The sequence below is a fragment of the Martes martes genome (genome assembly GCF_963455335.1).
Source record: "Martes martes genome assembly, chromosome: 9".
Lineage (NCBI taxonomy): Eukaryota > Metazoa > Chordata > Mammalia > Carnivora > Mustelidae > Martes > Martes martes.
This window is the reverse complement of record NC_137896.1, coordinates 4,122,673-4,141,254: the sequence shown is the minus strand read 5'-3', so window position 1 is coordinate 4,141,254 and position 18,582 is coordinate 4,122,673.

Here is an 18,582-nt window from a genome sequence, read left to right as displayed (position 1 = left end):
AAGGAGCCCTCCCCAAAGGCCTAAGCGTCTGGGTGGACGGGGCCCCGTTTCCTGGGCTAGGGGAAGCTGGCGATGAACAGATCTGAGGACAGGAGAGTCAGAGAGTCCCACGTGGCCATGTTGTTGAAGGAAGGATGCATTTTAAATATCAAGAAGACAGTAGCGTATTTAAGTCTGGATTTAGTGGGGACATTTGGGCAGGAAGAATGGAAACCAGGGGCAAGGAGAAGCGGACCCAATTAGAATCTGGACATGGTAAGGTGGAGGGGGAGAGTGTACAAATTTGTTTGAGCTCCTGGATCTAGCCATGCCTGATGCTTGACCACCTTGACTCTAGTCGTGTGAGCCCACCAGTTCCTATTCCCTTTGTTTTTCCCGGGTCAGTGTGAGTCAGGCTTCTGTCACTTGCAGTGGAAAGAGTCTTAACCCAACACAGGAGGTATTTTCAGTGCTTTAGGCTGCGTTTCCTCTGCATTTGGCTGAATTTACAACACTCCGGTGTGGTGAGCATAGAGGTAGTAACAGGGTGGTAGAAAGAGTAGACCTTTTTTTTTTTTTTTTAGGTTTTATTTATTTATTTGTCAGAGAGAGAGCACAAGCAAGACCGGCGTGGGGGGGGGTGGCAGGCGGAGGGAGAAGCAGGTTGCCCACTGAGCAAGCAACCCGATGTGGGACTTGATCCCAGAACCCTGGGATCAAGACCTGAGCTGAAGGCAGATGCTTAACCGACTGAGCCACCCAGGTGCCCCAAGAATAGACCCTTTGACATCAAGCAGACCCAGAAACCAGTTCCGGCTTTGTCTCTGGCTGCCCATGCGACCTTGAGCAAGGAAATGGGCTTCTCTGCCCCTCCTTGTCCTCGCCCAGAAGGGTCGCACAAGGACAGGATGGAAGACAACAGGGAGAGTGGCTGGCCAGCGACTGGGGCGCAGCAGGTGCTTAGTTAAGTGTCCTCATTTTGGTCCTCTCTCCCCCCACACTGATTAAAAGCTCAGGTTGGCGGTTATTTATGTGTTTGATTAATTAAACAATTGGGAAACAAATTAATTATTACTTAACGGAGGCCGTTTAGGCGACACAATCTTTGCAAACATGAGGCCTGGCGGCGAGAAGAACAAAAGTGATGCTGGGCAGCCGGGAGGGTGGGAAGCACTGAAGTAGAAAATCTTCAAGGTCCTTCTCATCTGGAAAATTCGCCTTTTCTAGACGCGCAGAATGTGGCTCCCTACAGATAAATGTTGACTTATGGTTTGAGTGGCTTATTATATGTCACGGTGCCTTCAAATGGCAGCGAGGCAATCACTCTGGTGTCACCTACATGGAGTTTATCCAAGGCAAGAGGCGGAGAGGGAGAAATTGGACCTGAATCACGGCCACGTGGCTGGTCACTGCCGTCACTCCGGTTAAATCTCCCTCTGTCGCTGTTCTGCATGGTCCCCCTGCGGCCGGCCCCCCAGCTGTCGGATCTGGACTCTGGGCTGAATTAAGCATCAGTGACCATGGCTGCAGCCCATGCCCTTGGCTCCACTGGGATGGGGGGGGCGGCACGGGGGAGGGAGCTGGGGGAGCTGGGGTGGGGGGGACGTTGTGCTTGAATTTCAAAACCACCCAAGTTTTTCACCCCATTAAGTTATCATTTGCTTCAAGGAAAAGTTCCCAGAATCCAAGCGGCTGTGAACTCGGCCCCAGCTCTCACCCCCACCCCGTGACTTCCGTGCTCTCTGCATCCCCCAAGCCCGTGGGGCTCACTGCCCGGCTCCTTCCAAGGAAATCGTGTGTCAGGCAGCTCTCTGTCTGCCTCATGTGGGTGTCGCTTGACTGCATTATCTCATTTTTGGAAGGCACTGCGGTGGTTCATGGCTTTCTCACCTCCAAACCTGCCCTCACCGAGTGCAGGAGAATTCTGATTTGTCAGGACCCTGTCTGGCCATCCAGAACCTTCCCCAGGGCTGGGAAGGTCAACTCCTGCCATGGGTCATATTGACTTTATTGGATTGCTTTTTCCAAAGGAGTCAAAGAGCAGCGGAACTGGTAGGGAGGGAGTTTCTAGCTTTGCTTGGGAGCTTCTGCCTTGCTGTTGGGTTTGAAATGGCTCTCCTGCTCCTGCCTCATCGAACCCTCGCCCCAGACCGGGCCTCCTGCTTTCCTGAGGGGTGCAGGGACCAAGCCAGCCCAGTCTTCCGGAGGTGCTGCACGAACCTGGTCCCTGTGTCCCTACAAGGCAAGACGCCTCCACTCGCCCGCCCACAGAGTCTCTTGGCCAAGGGCCCTGGTAGCCCCACGAGGAGGATGCCGCTGCCCTCCGCAAACAAGAAATGGCCGTGCGCGCTAGCCTAGTGTGGGGGTCAGGAGAAGCTGCGACAGGGAGTTGGAGGCCTGGGTTTGGGTGGGAGCCTGCTGGGCCTGGGCTCCCTCACAACTTCTCAGGGAGGCTTTTCTAGGTGGAGTGCAGGCAAACCCACGGCCACAGGAGGTGATGTGACCCGAGAGCCAGAAGCAGAAGTGGGTCTGGCTCCGGAGTCTTTGCTCAGAACAGAGAGCGTGGCCCTATTTTCACCAGGGTACACCTCAGAGTCCCGGACGGCTGTTTCCCAGGTCCTCCTGCCGGGTCCCGCGGGTCCGGAATTCCCCAGGTTGCCCCGTGGGGGTGACGCAAGGACCCCTGAGTGTCTTGCTGAGGGAAGGCAATCTTCAGCGATGGGCCAACAGCTCAGGGGCCTGGCAAGTGAGGGCACGGCTCAGAGGTCGCTGGCCCCCTTGTTGCCACTTTTGACCCCTACAATTTATCCCACGCCCCCTGACTCACACGGCACGGGTGGTGGAAAGGCCGGTACATATGCTATGTCCGCAGGGACATATCTGTGTTTTGTCATGCGGCAAGGACCACCTGGACAGCAGCACGGAGGCCTGCGACTGCTCAGCGTCTGGGGGACGTAAATGGGTTGATGCTGCCGGAGGGTCAAGTGTGGAACGGGAAGCGAAAGACAGCGTTTGGGAAGGTCAAATGTTTTATCTCCCTTTTCCCCCAGAGGTGACAGGAAGTTCTGTAAGGTGCCTTTTTTTGTTTTTTTAACTATTATGATTTTGTATCCAAATACAATTAACATACAGTGTTACATTAGTTTCGGGTGTCCAATAGAATGTTCCGATAATTCTATACGTTACTCCGCGCCCATCATGATAAGCCCCGTCAGCTACTTCACCCCCCTCCCTCCCCTCTGGGGGCCACCGGTTGGTTCTCCGTATGTCGGGGTCTGGTTTTTTGTTTGTCTCTTTTTCCCTTTGTTCATCCGTTTGTTTGTTAGATTCCATAGATGAGGAAGCCAGTCAGAGAATGACAAATACCAGGGGGGTTTTAATCAGGTGAGTGACCGTGTCAGTCCTGTGTGGCGGAAGGCTCACGTGGCTGGAGCGTGGCACGGTGAAGCTATGGCCGAGCTGGTGATGGCTGGTTATCACAAGAGGGTTTGTGCGGCCCGCACAACACATGGGGGGAGTCTAAACCGAGGCAAGGGGGATGGAGAGAAGGGGACGGGCGATGGGCCTGTCGGTAGAGGCCTCTTTCTTCAGTAACCCTTACCAAGCACCTACGATGGGACCGGCAGTCTGCTAGATGCCAGGGAGACACAGGTCCATGCCTCGTGGGGCTGGCACTCTTGTGGGATAAGCAAACAGCAGTCCCACGTTGTGTAGAATCCGTGTTCCTCGAAGGCGAGGTGTAAGGTGTTATGAGTGGACGTAATCGACGTAGTCTGCTAGGCCTTCCCTGAGGGAAAGGCAATTGGTCAGAGAGATGAAGAACGAATAGGAATTACCTAGGTGGTGAGAGGAGGCAGAGTGTTCTGGGCAGAAGACCAGCATTTTCGAAACCCACAGGGGTAAAGAGGGGAGAGGGAAGGGGGTGGAGGCGTGGGCAGGGTCAGTTCAAGTGGGACCTTAGGGGAAGTGGTGTGGCCTGTGGCCTTTATCTTTGGAATGATGGAGAGGATGTTGAGTAAGTGTTAAGTATGACGTGATTTACCCTGTCGAAGATCAAGGTCACCTTCTGGCCATGCTGGATAACAGGGGCTAAATGGGGCAACCAGAAACCTGGACAGAGTAAGTGAAACAATGATTGGACCATGGGCAGTCCAGGACTGTGACCACAGAGAAGGAAACAAGACAGGCAAGCCCTCCAGTCACCCTGGCTTTCTGCTTGAAGCCACTTCTCTGTCTGTGGACCAGCACAGGGGATCCCAAGCAAACACGGCTGTCCTGGTAAGTTGAGGAGGCATAGATGGGAACTAGGGGAGGCTGAAGAGCCTAGGATGTGTGGGGGCAGATTACACAGTGGGGAGGGGGCTATGTGGTAAAAACTCTAGAAACGTGTGCTGGTCTTGGATCTCAGGGGGACATTAAGATACATGTGTACTCGGTGACATTTCATGAAGCCATGCGCATAACTACTCAGGAGCTCTGAGCTAAACAGTTCCTAGGACTAACACAAGGGTGTGTGTGTGTGTGCGCACGTGTGTGTGTTGGGGGGTGGGGGGCATTCAAATTTAGATTAACCAGAGTCATGTGTCCTCATTGACCACTGAAGACATTCACTAGAGAAAGCAGATGGCCACACCTTTGTGGTGGCCTGAACTAATCCTGGAATAAAATTCACACTAAATCCACCCTAACAAAGACCCTAACAACGGGCCTTGAAAGGTCTTTGTTTACTAAAGTCTTTATTTTGTCATTGGCCTGCCAAAACAAAGCCCCACATGCCTTAAAGGAAGATGGCCAAATCCGGACTCAGCAGTGTAATAATCATCATGTCCAACATCCAATCAAAAATTACTAGATATATTAATAAGGAAGACAATATGACCCATTACCTAGAGAGAGTCAGCAGAAATAGTCCCAGAACTGACAAGGATTATGGAATTAGCAAACAAGAACATTAAAACAACCATTAAGGGGCGCCTGGGTGGCTCAGTGGGTTAAGCCTCTGCCTTCAGCTCAGGTCATGGTCTCAGGGTCCTGGGATCGAGCCCCGCATCGGGCTCTCTGCTGGACAGGAAGCCTGCTTCCTCCTCTCTCTCTGCCTGCCTCTCTGCCTACCTGTGATCCCTGTCTGTCAAATAAATAATTAAAACCTTTAGAAAAAATTAAACAACCATTAAATGTGTATTCAATCTTTAAGGAAATCGAGTATTTAAGGGAAACAGTCAGTATTTAAGGAAGAAATTTAAGAGAGCAAAGGAACCACATAGAATTTCTAGAGATGAAAAATGCAGTATCAGAAATGTAAAATGTACCAAATGGCTTTAACATCAGATTAGAAAATGCTGTAAAAAGAGTAGTCAACTTGACAACAAATAGTCTGAAATGAAACAAGGAAGAAAGACTGGAAAAAAATAGAACAGACTTTCACTGAGCCATGGGACAATAGCAAGCATATGGGATTGGGATTCACAGGAAGAGAAGCATGTTTGTGGAGGGGAGGGAGGGCAGAAATTAATATGAAGGAATAATGATTGAATATTTTCCAAATTCAATGAATGTAGTAAATGCTCAGGTCCAAGAAGCTCGGAGAGCCACAAACAGGATCAACACCCAAACAAAACAAATAAAAATGAAAACCAGAAAACAGCACCCCCCACCCAAACCCACACTGACATACATCATCCCCAGAGTGCCGAAAAATAATGACAAAGAAGAAAACATTAAATATCCAGGGGGGAAAAAATGACACATTATGTAAAGAGGAACAAGAAATCCACAAAAATATGCATATAAGGCAGAGAATGATGATGGAGTGCCGTCTTTAAAGTTCCGAAAGAAAACAATCTGTCTATACACAACAAAAATATTACTCAAAATAATGACAGAATAAAGACTTTTTGAACAACAACAACAACAAAATAGAGGATAGAATCAGCAGCAGCGGATTGGCACGAAGGGAGCACTTAGGCAAGCCGTCAGAGAAGAAAGAAAATGATGCCAGGTGGAAACTTAGCTACAAACAGGGATGAATCGCAACTACGTGATTAGATAGAAGGGACAGTGATTTCACGTTCAAAAATCATTTAGAAAGATAATTGACCAGGGCGCCTGGGGGGCTCAGTCGGTTAAGCCTCTGACTCTTGATCTCACCTCAGGTCTTGATCTCAGGGTTGGGAGTTCAAGCCCTCTGTTGGGCTCCTTGCTAGGTGTGGAGCCTACTTAAAAAAAAAAAAAAAAAAAAAGACAAGTGACTACTTCAAACAAACAGTAGCAATGTGCAGTGGGATTTATAACATGGAAAAGTAAAATATGTGACCACAAAAGCAGGAAGGATGAGGGGGGCAATGAAAGTCTGTTGTGATAAAATATCACATCGTATGGGAGTGGAGTAGACGAGGATAAGCTAAAGATGCCAATTCGTAAAAGTAAAATAAAGAGCTCTAGCTTGTGAGCCAATGGTGGAAATAAAATGGAATCATTAACATATATCAGCAAGATGGTGGAAATAAACCCAACTACATCGATAATAATATTAAATTAACATGAAATACAATGGTCAAGATACCCCAGTGGAAAGACAGACATGATAGGTTGCATGTACAAGCAAGACACCACCCCATGCCATCTTCCAGAAAGCCACTTTTACTGGGAAGACAGACGAGTCAAAGTTGGGTGCTGGAAGAAGATGGGCTGTCTAGGGGCACTGGGGTGGCTCAGATGGTCAAGCATCTGCCTTCGGCTCAGCTCATGATGGCAGGGTCCCAGGATCAAGTCCCACGTCAGGTTCCCTGCTTCTCCCTCTGCCTGCTGCTGCTGCTCCGGCTTGTGCACTTTCTTTCTCCCTCTCTCTCTTTAACAAATAAATAAAATCTTGAGTAGAAGGAGGAGGAGGAGAAGGAGGAGGACAAGGGCCAGCTGTCCACATGCAAATCCAAAGTAGGTTGAAGTGGTGTATTAAGGAGAATTCGGAGCAGGAAATATTAACAGAGCTAAACAGGAGACATTCTTTAACGCCACAGAAGCCAACTCACAAGAAGGTGTGGCAATCCTAAGTAGACACACAGAAATAAGAGATACGAAATACTTGAAGCAAAAGTACTTGAACTGGAAAGAGAAACAGACGAATCCAGAGTTAGAGTTGGCAGTGGCAACATCCCTGAATTAGTAGAAGTAGGAAGAAGACTGGTAAGCGTCTGGAAGACCTGAACAATGTGTTCAACCACCTTGGTCTCATTGGCAGTTTTTAGCACAGAACAGCACCCCACGGTAGAACACGGTTTCTTTTAAATACGTGTGGAATATTCACCAAGACACATCAGCATAAAAACAGCGCCCGAAGACCCTGACTTTACCAAGTGCTGGGGGAACGGCTGGCATTCCCATCCTTTGCTGACGGGAATGCCAAACAGGACGGCCACTTTGGAAGATCACGGGGCCGTTTCTTACAAAGTCAAATACCCGTGTACCGTAAGACCCGGCGATCTCACGTCTAGGTATTTGCCCCGAGGACATGTAAACAGATGCACATAAAAACACGCACACGTCTGTTTATAGTTTATCTCTGGTGAATGGACGGAGCATCCACACAAAAGGGATTCTCACCGTGCAGCTACTTAGCGGTAGTGAGGGACGAAGGACTGACGCAGCTCATCCGGGGGCTGTGCGGGTATCGTGACGAAGATGTAGAACGAGGCTCAGTAGCTTCCACATTGCAGAGATTTCCTTTATACAATGTTCACATTCTGGAAAAAGCAAACCCGTGGGTGGAGGGAGAGGCATTATTATATCGGTCATAAAGGAACGTTCTGGAAAGAAAAAGAAAAAAGAATTTCTGACACTATGAAGTAAACAAAAAGACAAGATACAGCCTAGGAGAAAATATTGAGCATGGGTGTCTGACAAAGAACTTGTCTCTACAATATGTAAATAGCTGTTCCTGTTCAATAATAAAAAGCCCAGCCACCTTGAAAATGGGGAAGGATTCGAAAAGACACATCGCAAGAGAAGACACGCCACAGCCAGTGAGTACACGTGAAGCTGTCGAGCATCACTAATCATCAGGAGAATGAAAATTAAAACCACAATACCTAATGCACTACGCTCACGGGAATGGCGTCATTTTATAAAGACCAACGATGCCAAGTGGCGGCAAGGATGGGAAGAATGAGTTCCCCTACACTGTTGGTTGGAAAAGAGGTCTAGCAGCTTCTTAAGAACTGAAATATGTTATCGTTTGACCCAGCATCGTGCTGTGTGCCCTGGCGCCCGACAGCCGGGAGGATGACTGGTCATAGACTCCCTCCCACTGCTAGGACCGCGCCGTGGTCCTGCCGGGGTCCGGGGCTATGTTTGCCCTGCTCGGTCTCAGACCGCTGGGGCTTCTGACGCGCTGGTGTCTGGTTTTGATCGTTTCTCTGGCTGGCCTGCTGTTGTCAGCTGCCAGAGTGATTTTTTGTTAATGTTCCTATCTGTAGCCACTTTTCTCCTGCGGTGCCTTCTAATCTGCCGTGTTTTTCATAAAAGCAAGGGCACTGTCAGTATTACTGTTTTCCTGGCTTCTCACACTATCTCATTTCATCTGCCAGGCCAGAGAGCGTCACTGTCATTTACCGCCGGGACTCGGGCTCCGGCACGGCGATGGGTCTGTGACCCCCCAGCGGGTCTGGCTCCGGCGTGTTCTCAAGCACTAAGCTGACGACTCGACTGTCAGCCCCCAGCCTCGTGCTCAGACACACAGGAGCACGGGGAGGGGCTGGGTGGGCGGGCGGGTTCCCCGGGGCGGGTGGAAGGGGTTCCTGACCTCAGAAAGGCACAGCTCAGCTAGAGGTGCCCCAGAAGCCCAGCCTAGTGGTCACCGGGCAGAATGGTGGGAGAGCCCATGACCGATTGTGCCTGGCCTTGAATGCCAGGTGGAGGTGTCCTGTGGGACCCCTTGAATGAGCGGCGGAGGGTACCCTGCCCAGGCTCCTGCACTCGCGTCCAAGCTCTCGGAATGCAAGCAGCCTGCGTGAATGATGGGCACGCTCCCTGGCCTTGCGCGGGAGAAATGAAGGGGGCTCGGGGGTCTGATGTCGGACAGACGGGGTCCCCCAGCTTCTCCAGTTTCGGGCTTTTTGCCTTTCTCCAGACACAAGGGCTTCTCTGCAGCCTGGTGCTCTTTTCCTCCCCGTCTGCTCCGTTCACGAGGCTCAGACTTCCGCGGCGGGAAGTAAGTGGCCACAATTAGTATTAGCGTCAGACAGGTGACAAAAGCCAGGAGGAAATGTGCCCCAGCGGCTCGCAAGCACGTTCGCTGGCAGTGTGAGATGGCGCGCCGTGAGGCCACGCTTCCCGCAGCTGCCCCGGGAAGGCGCCGAGCAGATGGCGGGCCCGGGCTGTCTGAACACACTGTGGGTGTCCACCCCTGGGGGTGTCCTTCTTTGTCCCCTGCCTCCCATGCAGAACCGGCTACAGAGTCTGCAGGGCCTGGTGCGAAAGGAAGATGCAGGGTTGTTTATTCAGAAGATATTGAATGGTTTCAAGGCGGTGATGGCAGGACCCTCCACCAAGCACGGCCCGTCTGAAGCGGGAGGCCCTGTGTGTCTGCCTGGCCTGCGCCCCCGGGCCCAGCCCCCACACTCCCTCCTGCACCAGAAGCCGGCCGTTTGCATCCGGGGGTCACCGGGATCACCGACAGGACGAGGGGAGCAGGGCACCTTTGTGGGGCGCCTCCAGCCCCCTGCTCATACGGGCAAACCCAGCCAGCTGCCCACTGCCCTTGACTCGCGGGGGTGAGGACGGATGCCCCTGATTCTCCAGCTTCTCTTCCCGTTCCCCCGAGTTTCCGTTCTATATGTATTTTGGCTTGAACGTGTGCTTTTTTCTAGTTTCTTAAAGTGGGATTCTGGATTCCCAACTTTTCCCCACCCCTGATTTTACAGTCTTTTACAGTCCAGACCAGGACCCACGATGCCCCCCAGGCTCCGCCCAGCCTCCGTCCTCTTGGCCTCTTGGATCAAGGCCTCCTCCCTCTCTGCTCCAGGCTCGCCCTGGAACCCACCTGGCCCTCCTGCCTCCAGCTTGGTCACCCTTCAGTCCCCAGAAGTCCTTTCTCAGGGACTCCCCCCTCCAAAGCAGGGTCACTTCTGGACCATCAGTCCTTCCGTACTTTCTGCATTGGTATCTTTTTATAAAGATTTTAGGTATTTATTAGAGAGAGAGTGTGAGAGGGAGAGAGAGAAGCAGACTCCCCACTGATCAGGGAGCCAGACGTAGGACTCGATCCCAGGACCCTGAGATCATGAGCCAAAGGCAGACGCTTAGCCCACTGAGGCACCCAGGCGCCCTGCACAAGTATTTTTTAAAACACAGACCTATATAGAGTTTTACATTTAAAATATTGGTGTGGTTAATTGGTTAAGTTCTTGCTGGAAACTCCAAGAGGACAGGATCATGTCCATTTGTTCATTGTTACATCCTTGGTGCCTAGCACAGGGACAGGGAGAAACGTGGTGCTTGACAAATCTTTGTCGCGTGAATGTTTCTGGATGAGTGAGACAGAGACACAGATAGAGGGCACACAGAGGGAGACGGAGACACACAAGGAAAGAAGAGAACTGGTCTGTTGGGGGCATCGACGCTGGAGTGGGGAGCCTGGGGGGCCATGGCGTCCGGATATCTTCCAGCCACAAACCACCTGGCCTTTGGCCGGGGCAGGCTTCAGCCCTCCTTCCGAGGGTGCTGGCTGCATCTGGATATGGCATCCCGCCGGGGCAGGGTCCGATTGGCATTTCAGGAACATGAACCACAGCTGTGTGCAGAGTGGATTTATAGGCTGGCTTCTTTGTTCAAATCCCCAGAGTCATTTTCTTCTTCTTGATAGGATTCTGCTTGTCAGGGACAGAGGAGGAGCTGATTGTTTCTTCCTAAGTCACTGTGTGACCTTGGGCGAGTCCTGGCCACACTGCAGGATGCGGCTGACGGACCCCCACCCCGACAACACCCCCTGCTGCTCCTCCCAGCCCCATGGCCCTGGGCGCCCAGGGCTCTGCTCCCTTCCCAGCAATCCCCCACCTGCCACCCTCCCTTGGGCCACAGGGATGTCTCCTGGGCATTGCCCATTTGCAGGAGAAGGTCTTTGCTCCACCGAGCGTGGCTTTCCTGTTGTGACTTCCCCGGGAGGCGGCGTGTCGTTCAGAGCACATGTATGTTGCACTTAGTTTCTTCCTCTGACACTTGCTCCTATTCTGTTGGTGCAACAATACGTCTGGGTCTGCCCTGCTGGGGTCCCCAGGATTGAGCGCCCCTGTGTCGACCCATCGACTCTCCATTTCTGTCCAGCTCCCGTCAGCCCCAGGCAGCCTCCCCTCTCCTGCTCTTTGCTCTTCCCCGTGGGAGCCCTGGGGTCCGGGAGCCCGTCTTTTAACTTCTGCACTGTCCCTTTATCCGTGGGGGGGGGGCGCTGCCCACTCCCCTGTCCCCCCGGGGCCGTGGGAGACAGGGCCCCTCTTGGTCCCGCATTAAATAACACGGGCAGAAAAACCCATTCGACTTCTTACCGCTGCCAAAGTCAGCTCTCCCTCGAGGTTTATAAAGTTCGTCTAACTTTCCTTCTGCCACCCAGGAGGGACCTTCGCTGCCCTTGAAAAAAAACACCTACGGGTTCTGTTGTGGGTTTGTTGTTGTTGTTGTTGTTTTCTCTGAAAAACAGATGAAGGTTTTGGCTGGAAGTCCGGGAGCGTTGGCGGGGGCGGGTGGGGTGGGGGGAGAGCAAACGTAGTCGTGGTTTATTGCCCTCAGGAAAACATACTTCGGTTATGAAGTATGCCCCCTTGAAATCTCACTTGACATTCTGGAAAGAAAGAGGAACGTTTTTAAGAAGTTGGCTGAGCCACCTAATACCTTGCCTGCAGAGCGAAGCCTTTTTGAAAGATTAATACAGAGCTGGAGACAGTCAGTCACTGTCATTGCCCGTCTCCTGGCTGGTTCCTCTGCCCACATTGTCTGGGCGCTGGAAACCGCAGGAAAGCCCCATCCGGTGTGTGCCCCGGGCTGGGAGGACCAGCTCACTTGCGTGAAGGCCGGCCCCCGGCTTCAGGGAGCCCCGCTCGCGGGCCCCGGGAGCCTGGCAGATCTGAGCGGAGGGCCTTTCCCACCTCCCTTTCCTGAATGGGGAGGAAGGGTCAGATGCTGATTTTGGTGTTTCTGGGCATTTTTCAGTGGGATTAAAGACGACTCCCAAACACCGTCTCCTTTTCACACCTCTGCCCTCCCGCCGTCTTCTTAAGAACCGTGACCCTCAGCGGGTTTCTCACGGTCGCCTCCACGCACCTGACTTTCGTCCCTTTCATCAGAGAAAGGGACTTCCTTGCATGGAAGGGAAGTTTCGGGGGTCCCGGGGGCAGGCGCTGGTCCTCTCATCAGAGAGAACCCCCACAGGTGCTCCTCGTGTGCGGTTCGCTAGTTACAATTGTCTAAATTGTGAGTCATGGCCCAGGTCACGGCCCGCAAGACTCCCTGCACCAGGGCCTCGTAGGAGCCCTTGGGACACAACAGCCGGGGCGAGCGTTCAGCCACTGCCCGAGCTTAGAGGGGTTGCCCTGGATGGCCCCGGGGCCCTTTCATGGCCCCAGGATGTGTGACCTGAACCAGAAATGTCAGGGACGACTTGGAATGTACCTGTTGGTTTTTCCTTCCACCTCTTACCTCTCTATCGTAATAAACCGTCCCCAGACTCCAACTCGGGCGCACTTGGGACCCCAGCTGGCTTCCCAGAGGCTGGCCGTGGCAATGTCGCAAGTCTTCCCCACACTTACCAGCGAACTGATCGTGTTAGAGGCGTCGCTCCATGGGGAGTGGATTTCCAGGATTTCATTTGGGAGTGGGGCTAGGATCAGAACTGTAAATGTTTTGAAAACATGATTTCTTCATCTGGAGGGGACAGGGCGGGGGCGCAGAAATCTGCCCTTGGAGAAATCGGACCGCTGCGAGGACAGGTCCCCTCCCGGACTGCAGCGCGGGCTCGCGGACCGGCTCTGGGCCGGATGTCGATTAACCTCCCTGGAAGTTTCCCCTTGGTGTCCGAGGGTAACTTCTGACCCGGATAAAGTCTGTTCTAACCGCATGACCTTTACAGACAGGGAGTGCTGTGTCCCCTCTGGGTCCCCGAAATAATAAATCACCCGAGGGCTGCTTGAGGAGGCAGAAGAAGGACAAAGAAGGGACAATGACTCTAACTTCCAGGGAGCAGTCTTTTTTTTTTTTTTTTGAAATGTAATTATGATCCAGTAATACAAATATCAGCATCTGGGATTCTGTAGTCTGAGCCCCTGTCCATTCGGTGTAAAAACGGAATGCTAATCAGGGGCCAATTCTTTCCCATCGGCGGGCAGAGAACATGGCATTTCAGGAAGGACAGGTATAGGGAGGGCGCAGTTCTGTTGGTCCAATTGTCATATGAGACGCTCCAAGGGTACAGGGCCCTCTGCCAGGCCCTGTCCTCACCAACTCGCAGTCCAAAGCAGTGAGCGTTCGACACCCAGAGCAGTAGCGACTTGCAAAAAACACTCTCAGAACTGACTTGGTCTGAAAAGCACCCAGAAAGAAGCCAGACTTGGTCAAATATTTGCACTTGTCCCCGCATTTCTGCCCTGGGCTAGAAATAAGAATTCTAGGCCCGAGTTTGAAGTTTTTTTTCTTTTTTTTTTTTTAACCTTCTGAAATTAAGGTCCAAGGAAGGAGACACGCTGTGCCAACCAACGGGCCGGAATGGCTGTGGCGGGCCCTGGGTCTCTGTTATTAGCACCAGCCCCCACTCGAAATTCTTTTTCTGTGTGTTTGGGTTCTTTTTGAGTCTAAACTTTCTAAACATCTCTGAGGCCACCAAAGAAGTGGGGACAAAATGTATTCCCTGCTTCCTACTCAGAAATCCAGGCTCCTGAAAAAAATCCAAAGTCCGTCCGTTTTTCTGATTTGATGAGCAAAGACAAATTGAGCTCAAAAAGACGAAAATAGAGTTTTCGAAAAATACTTTGCAATTGTCCTCTTAAACACTTCAGGGGAATCGAGTCTGGCATTTTCTTCCAGTGCTGTGGGAAAGCAGAGACCCTCCCCTGGGAGAACGAAGACGCTCCCTCAAGGCCCGCTAAGAGGTAATGAATCCCCAGTGGTTATTAATTTTCAACTTTTGGTAGTTTTTATTACCTGAGCTAGTCCGTCCTACCTTAAAGGCCCCAAGACAGGAAGATGAAGCAGAAGGGGTTTGCAGACACTTTGTTATTTTTTAAAAGTAGGCCCCCTGCCCAGCATGAAGCCCAACGTGGGGCTCAAACTCATAACCCTGAGATCTAGACCTGATCTGGGATCAGGAGTTGGATGCTCAACCGACTGACTCACCCAGGTGCTCTGCAAACACTTAGGAAAAAAACCCAGTGAGCTACCGTTTTCGGAATCCTTGATCTCACCACGCTGTTCTATGTAACGACCCAATGTTTATCGAGCCAGACTTCATGGAGACGCGTATTTTATAAGCCTCTGGTCAAAACACAGAGTAGCTGAGGCCCCCAAACCATCACGGAGGTCAGAAATCTCAAGCAGTTTGTCAATCCAGAGAAATTCTTGCCTTGGGGACAGCAACTGTATATTTTTCTTTAGCTAATGTCAGTTGGTCCGAAGTCATAGAGAAGTCAAGAGCAAAGCTAGCGTGATTTCCCACTTCCTTCCCCGGTGCAGGAAGTCACAGACCGAAGATGGAGAAATCAGGGTGCCCCCTGCACCCGCCTAGAGGGGACTGCCTGAGGAACCAGGTGGAGGGGGAGGCTGCTGTTGGGGCTCAAGCGTTTTGTTCTTACGGGCTTCCTAACTTTTTTCTCACTTGACATCTTTATTGAGAACCAGCAAGGAGGCCCGGGCCCCCTCGGCACCCCCAAACTCAGTTTTGGGCGCTTACATGTATGCGGGAGCTGTTAATTTTCCATTTTCTGAGCAGGAATGGAATGTTGATACTGTGTGATTGTTTTATTTATTTTATACGTTTTCCTTGGAATGTCTATGTGCGGCGGCTGCCCTGGCTTGGCGGCCTCTTGATTTACGGTAGTTATAAACATTCCAAAGTAGACATGTCAGTTAAATGATACAATAACATTATACAGTTACAATTCTGTTATAAATGTGCCGACAGTTCCAAAAAACCCATTTTCTGGGCCCCTTCCCCCACCCCATTCCTTCCTGCTACCTACGCAGTGGTGATTTTGGAAGCCACCGACTCAGTGGAAAGAGGGCATTAGATCTAAGGTCTAGTCATAGAGTGGCTTCACCACCCCCAACCCTACCCTCTGGAAAATATTTCTAAGATGGCTCGGTACTGGTGTCCAGAAGCCATATGTTCATCTGAAGAGCACATTTGAATTTTCTTTCCACCAAAAATCACATTTACTCACATAACCAATGTGTTCTCAGGAGAAGCGTAGGTTCAAGATGGCGGGCGGCTGAGTAATGGAGCTGATTTAACTCTCTGAGTCTGCTGCTGCTTTTCTTCCTCACCCATGCAGAAAGAGTGGTTTGTTTTTCCTAAAACCTGCTGAAAGAGGGAAGGAAAAAGACCTCTCTGTGGATGCAACAATTTGGAGGCTTAGCGCTCAGTCAGAAGACCCACCTCAGTATGTCCCACAGAGAAATATCAAGCAGAGATTCCTCATATAGCTTTTCACAGAGAATACTGAGGCCATCACACAGACTACTGTAACTGCCCATTTTCTAACTCTTTGATGTGTACAAATCTGACAGCTGAGGTCTGAGGTAAAATGGGCACCTAAACAATTTCCATTCTCTGAGCTAAAGTGGGGGTCACCAAACTACCCCCCAAAATTACTCCAAACCATCCATTCTCTCTACCAGCATCTCCTTCCAGGTCACTTTTCTCTCAGGTGGGAGCCTGGTTTCCCTAAAACCCATCCATCTATCCATCCATCCATCATTCCATCCATCCATGCATCCATCCAACCATCTGTCCATCCGTCCATCCAACCATCTATCCATCTATCCAATCTCCTCCATCCCGTCTGTCCCTCCCTCCACCCATCAGTCCATCCATCCTCCACACACGCGTCTTCAGTGGTTTACTAAGACTAGCACTGCTCTAGGTGGAAAACAAAACAGATGTTCTGCTCTCAAGCAAAATACTTACTTCAAAGTAAGACACCCCACAGGGAAACAGAGCAGGCCATCTGGAAGAACGTCAGGGGGCTACCTAAAGAAGGTTTGGGGAAGCAGCAGTCCTCACGAAAAGGTGATGTTTTAGCGGAAAGAACATGTTGTTCAAACTGAGACACTTTTGAGGATGAGAAGGGAAGCGATGGAGAATGATCCCAGAGTGACAGGCACGAACCAGGACCGGCCCCCCTCCCCAGAGAGGCGCGGTCACCCTGGATGCCAGCATTCGGAAGAGGAGCTGCGAAAGTCAGGGGCAAGGAGGAGGGAAGGGACTCGTTTTCCTTGGTGGGAGGGCTCCTCGCCAGCGTAACGGGGAACTAGAAGATGAAGGAAAGGGCGTTGGGGAAGAGGGAGGTTTGTGGAGGGGAAGTGGGTGAGGCGCTGGGAAGGAGGTGTGCGCAGGAGAGGAGCAGAGCACAGCAGGTGTTTCTCAGGTCCCCGAGGGCCACGACAGTTCACTGGAGACTGAAGTTTTTATTTCAGGGCAAAACGCAGACAACATCCACCAGAGTGACTCGTGAACGTCAGCAATGATGCCAAAATGTGCTCTCGTCTCCAGACTCGGAATTTCTCTCCTAGAACAGAGCGGGGGGGGGGGGGGTTCTGAAGTTTCGTCTACACATCTTTCTTGTCTGTGATGTGACCTACAGTTTCTTGTGCACACATTAACCTTTCAGTATCTGTAGCTGTCTCAACCGCAAATTCTACTCTGCCGCCACGATGGTCTCCACTAGGCCCAAAATGTCTAAACACAGGTCTTGGGCCAAGAGAGGCATGAGGAGAAGAAGAAGAAGGACAAGAGAGAGAGAGAAAGAGAAAGGAAGGGAAGGAGGAAGACAAGTTTCCTCCTTCAGTGCCATTTTTATTGTTCTATCAAAAGATGCAAATTAGAGTGGTGTTCTTTTTAATTGCTTGAATAAGCTTTGGCTGTTTGGAATGCACGTGCCTGAGTAGGTCTCTCCACGGGACCTGGACCCTGAGGAGCTGGGGGCACTGGGGTTCGCAGGCTTGCCCTCTTTGGGTCACCCTGGCATGAGCGGGACCGCAGCCTACCGCGTGTGCTCTGTCTCTGGCTGGTGTGTGTCGGAGGGCAGGGACTCTGCTTGTCTCTGGCCCCAGGGCCCAGGACAGGGCTGGCACTTAGTATGAGCCCAAGTGTTCAGTGTGGGGGGAGCTTCTGATCTCAGAACGTTTAGTGCCCCCCTTCCCCCCAAGATGCCTTGGCGGGACCGTGCTCTGAGCTCACCCTTCACGTCACGTCCCGCTCCCGCAGCAATGGAGCAGCTGTTGTACTCGGGTTGTTCAATGTCAGAGTTTCATCTTCCCCACGCCAGGCTGGCCTCCGCTCTGCCTCCGTCAATTCTTCAAGGCCATCCGAGGAGCCTCCTGAAAGCAGGTATCTGCTTGCATGACCTGCCACGGGTGGGGAGCTTCATGCTTCGCTGCCTGGCGGTCTGGTGACTTCTATCAGACCAGCGTCCGCGGGCCCGGCGGGCTCCGGGCAGCGTCCTGACCTTGCAGAGGCCCCGCCTGCCCGAGCCTGGGCTGGCGCCGTCTGATGGGCCGGGCGGTCGTCCCGTCCCCCTCCTCCAGCCTACTCTGCCGTTCCGGGAGAGAGCGCTGTCACCTCTGGGCCCCAGGGAAGGCTTCTGTCAACTGAGACCACACAGTGCCCGTGTCGTGGGCATGCGCTCAGGGCCCCGCCTGGAGATTTAACGCTGCTGTCATTTGATCGACAGCAAACCTTGGGCTCGGGGGAGGATTCGCGGTGCTTCAGAGCAAAGGCCCTTTCCAGGTGCTCGATGAGGGTGTGGGTTGATGGGGGCTCTGTGCTCTGTTTCTGGCCTCAAAGCTATAGGCAGTCGCTCCCCTGAGCCAGGGGGCCAGGCCCTGTGTGACAGCCTCTGCGTGTCACCCAACAAAGGCCGTGCCCTCGAGGAGCCGGCCCGTGGTTGTCTATGGCCACATTAAATACTTGACGACGGCTGGAACTCCCTCCCAGAGGCCTGGTGACGAGCACGGGCCCCGCGGCCTGACGTGATTTAAAACGTGCTTTGTTGATGCTCTTCTAGACTGGACGCGACTTGCATTTGACGTGGCCCAGTGAACTCTGGGCAGGAAGGGGGTGCAGCTCGGGGATGGACGGAGGCATTTCTGGAGCTCTGGGTCTGCGCCGGTGGGAGCAGGGGTCGTCGGGGGCTGGGGGTCTGGGCCACAGAGGACCGGCTCTCCTGTTGACTTGGTCTTAGGGAGAAGCTGCAAGAGCAGCCCTGGTCGGTCCCTAAACACATGGGCCGGATTGTGTCCCAATAAAACTTTATTTGTTTTATTTATTTATTTATCTGTTTTTATGTTTATCATGGCGACGGGCTGGACGGGGGCCGGATTTGGACTCCTGCTGAATAAAAAATGTTGGTG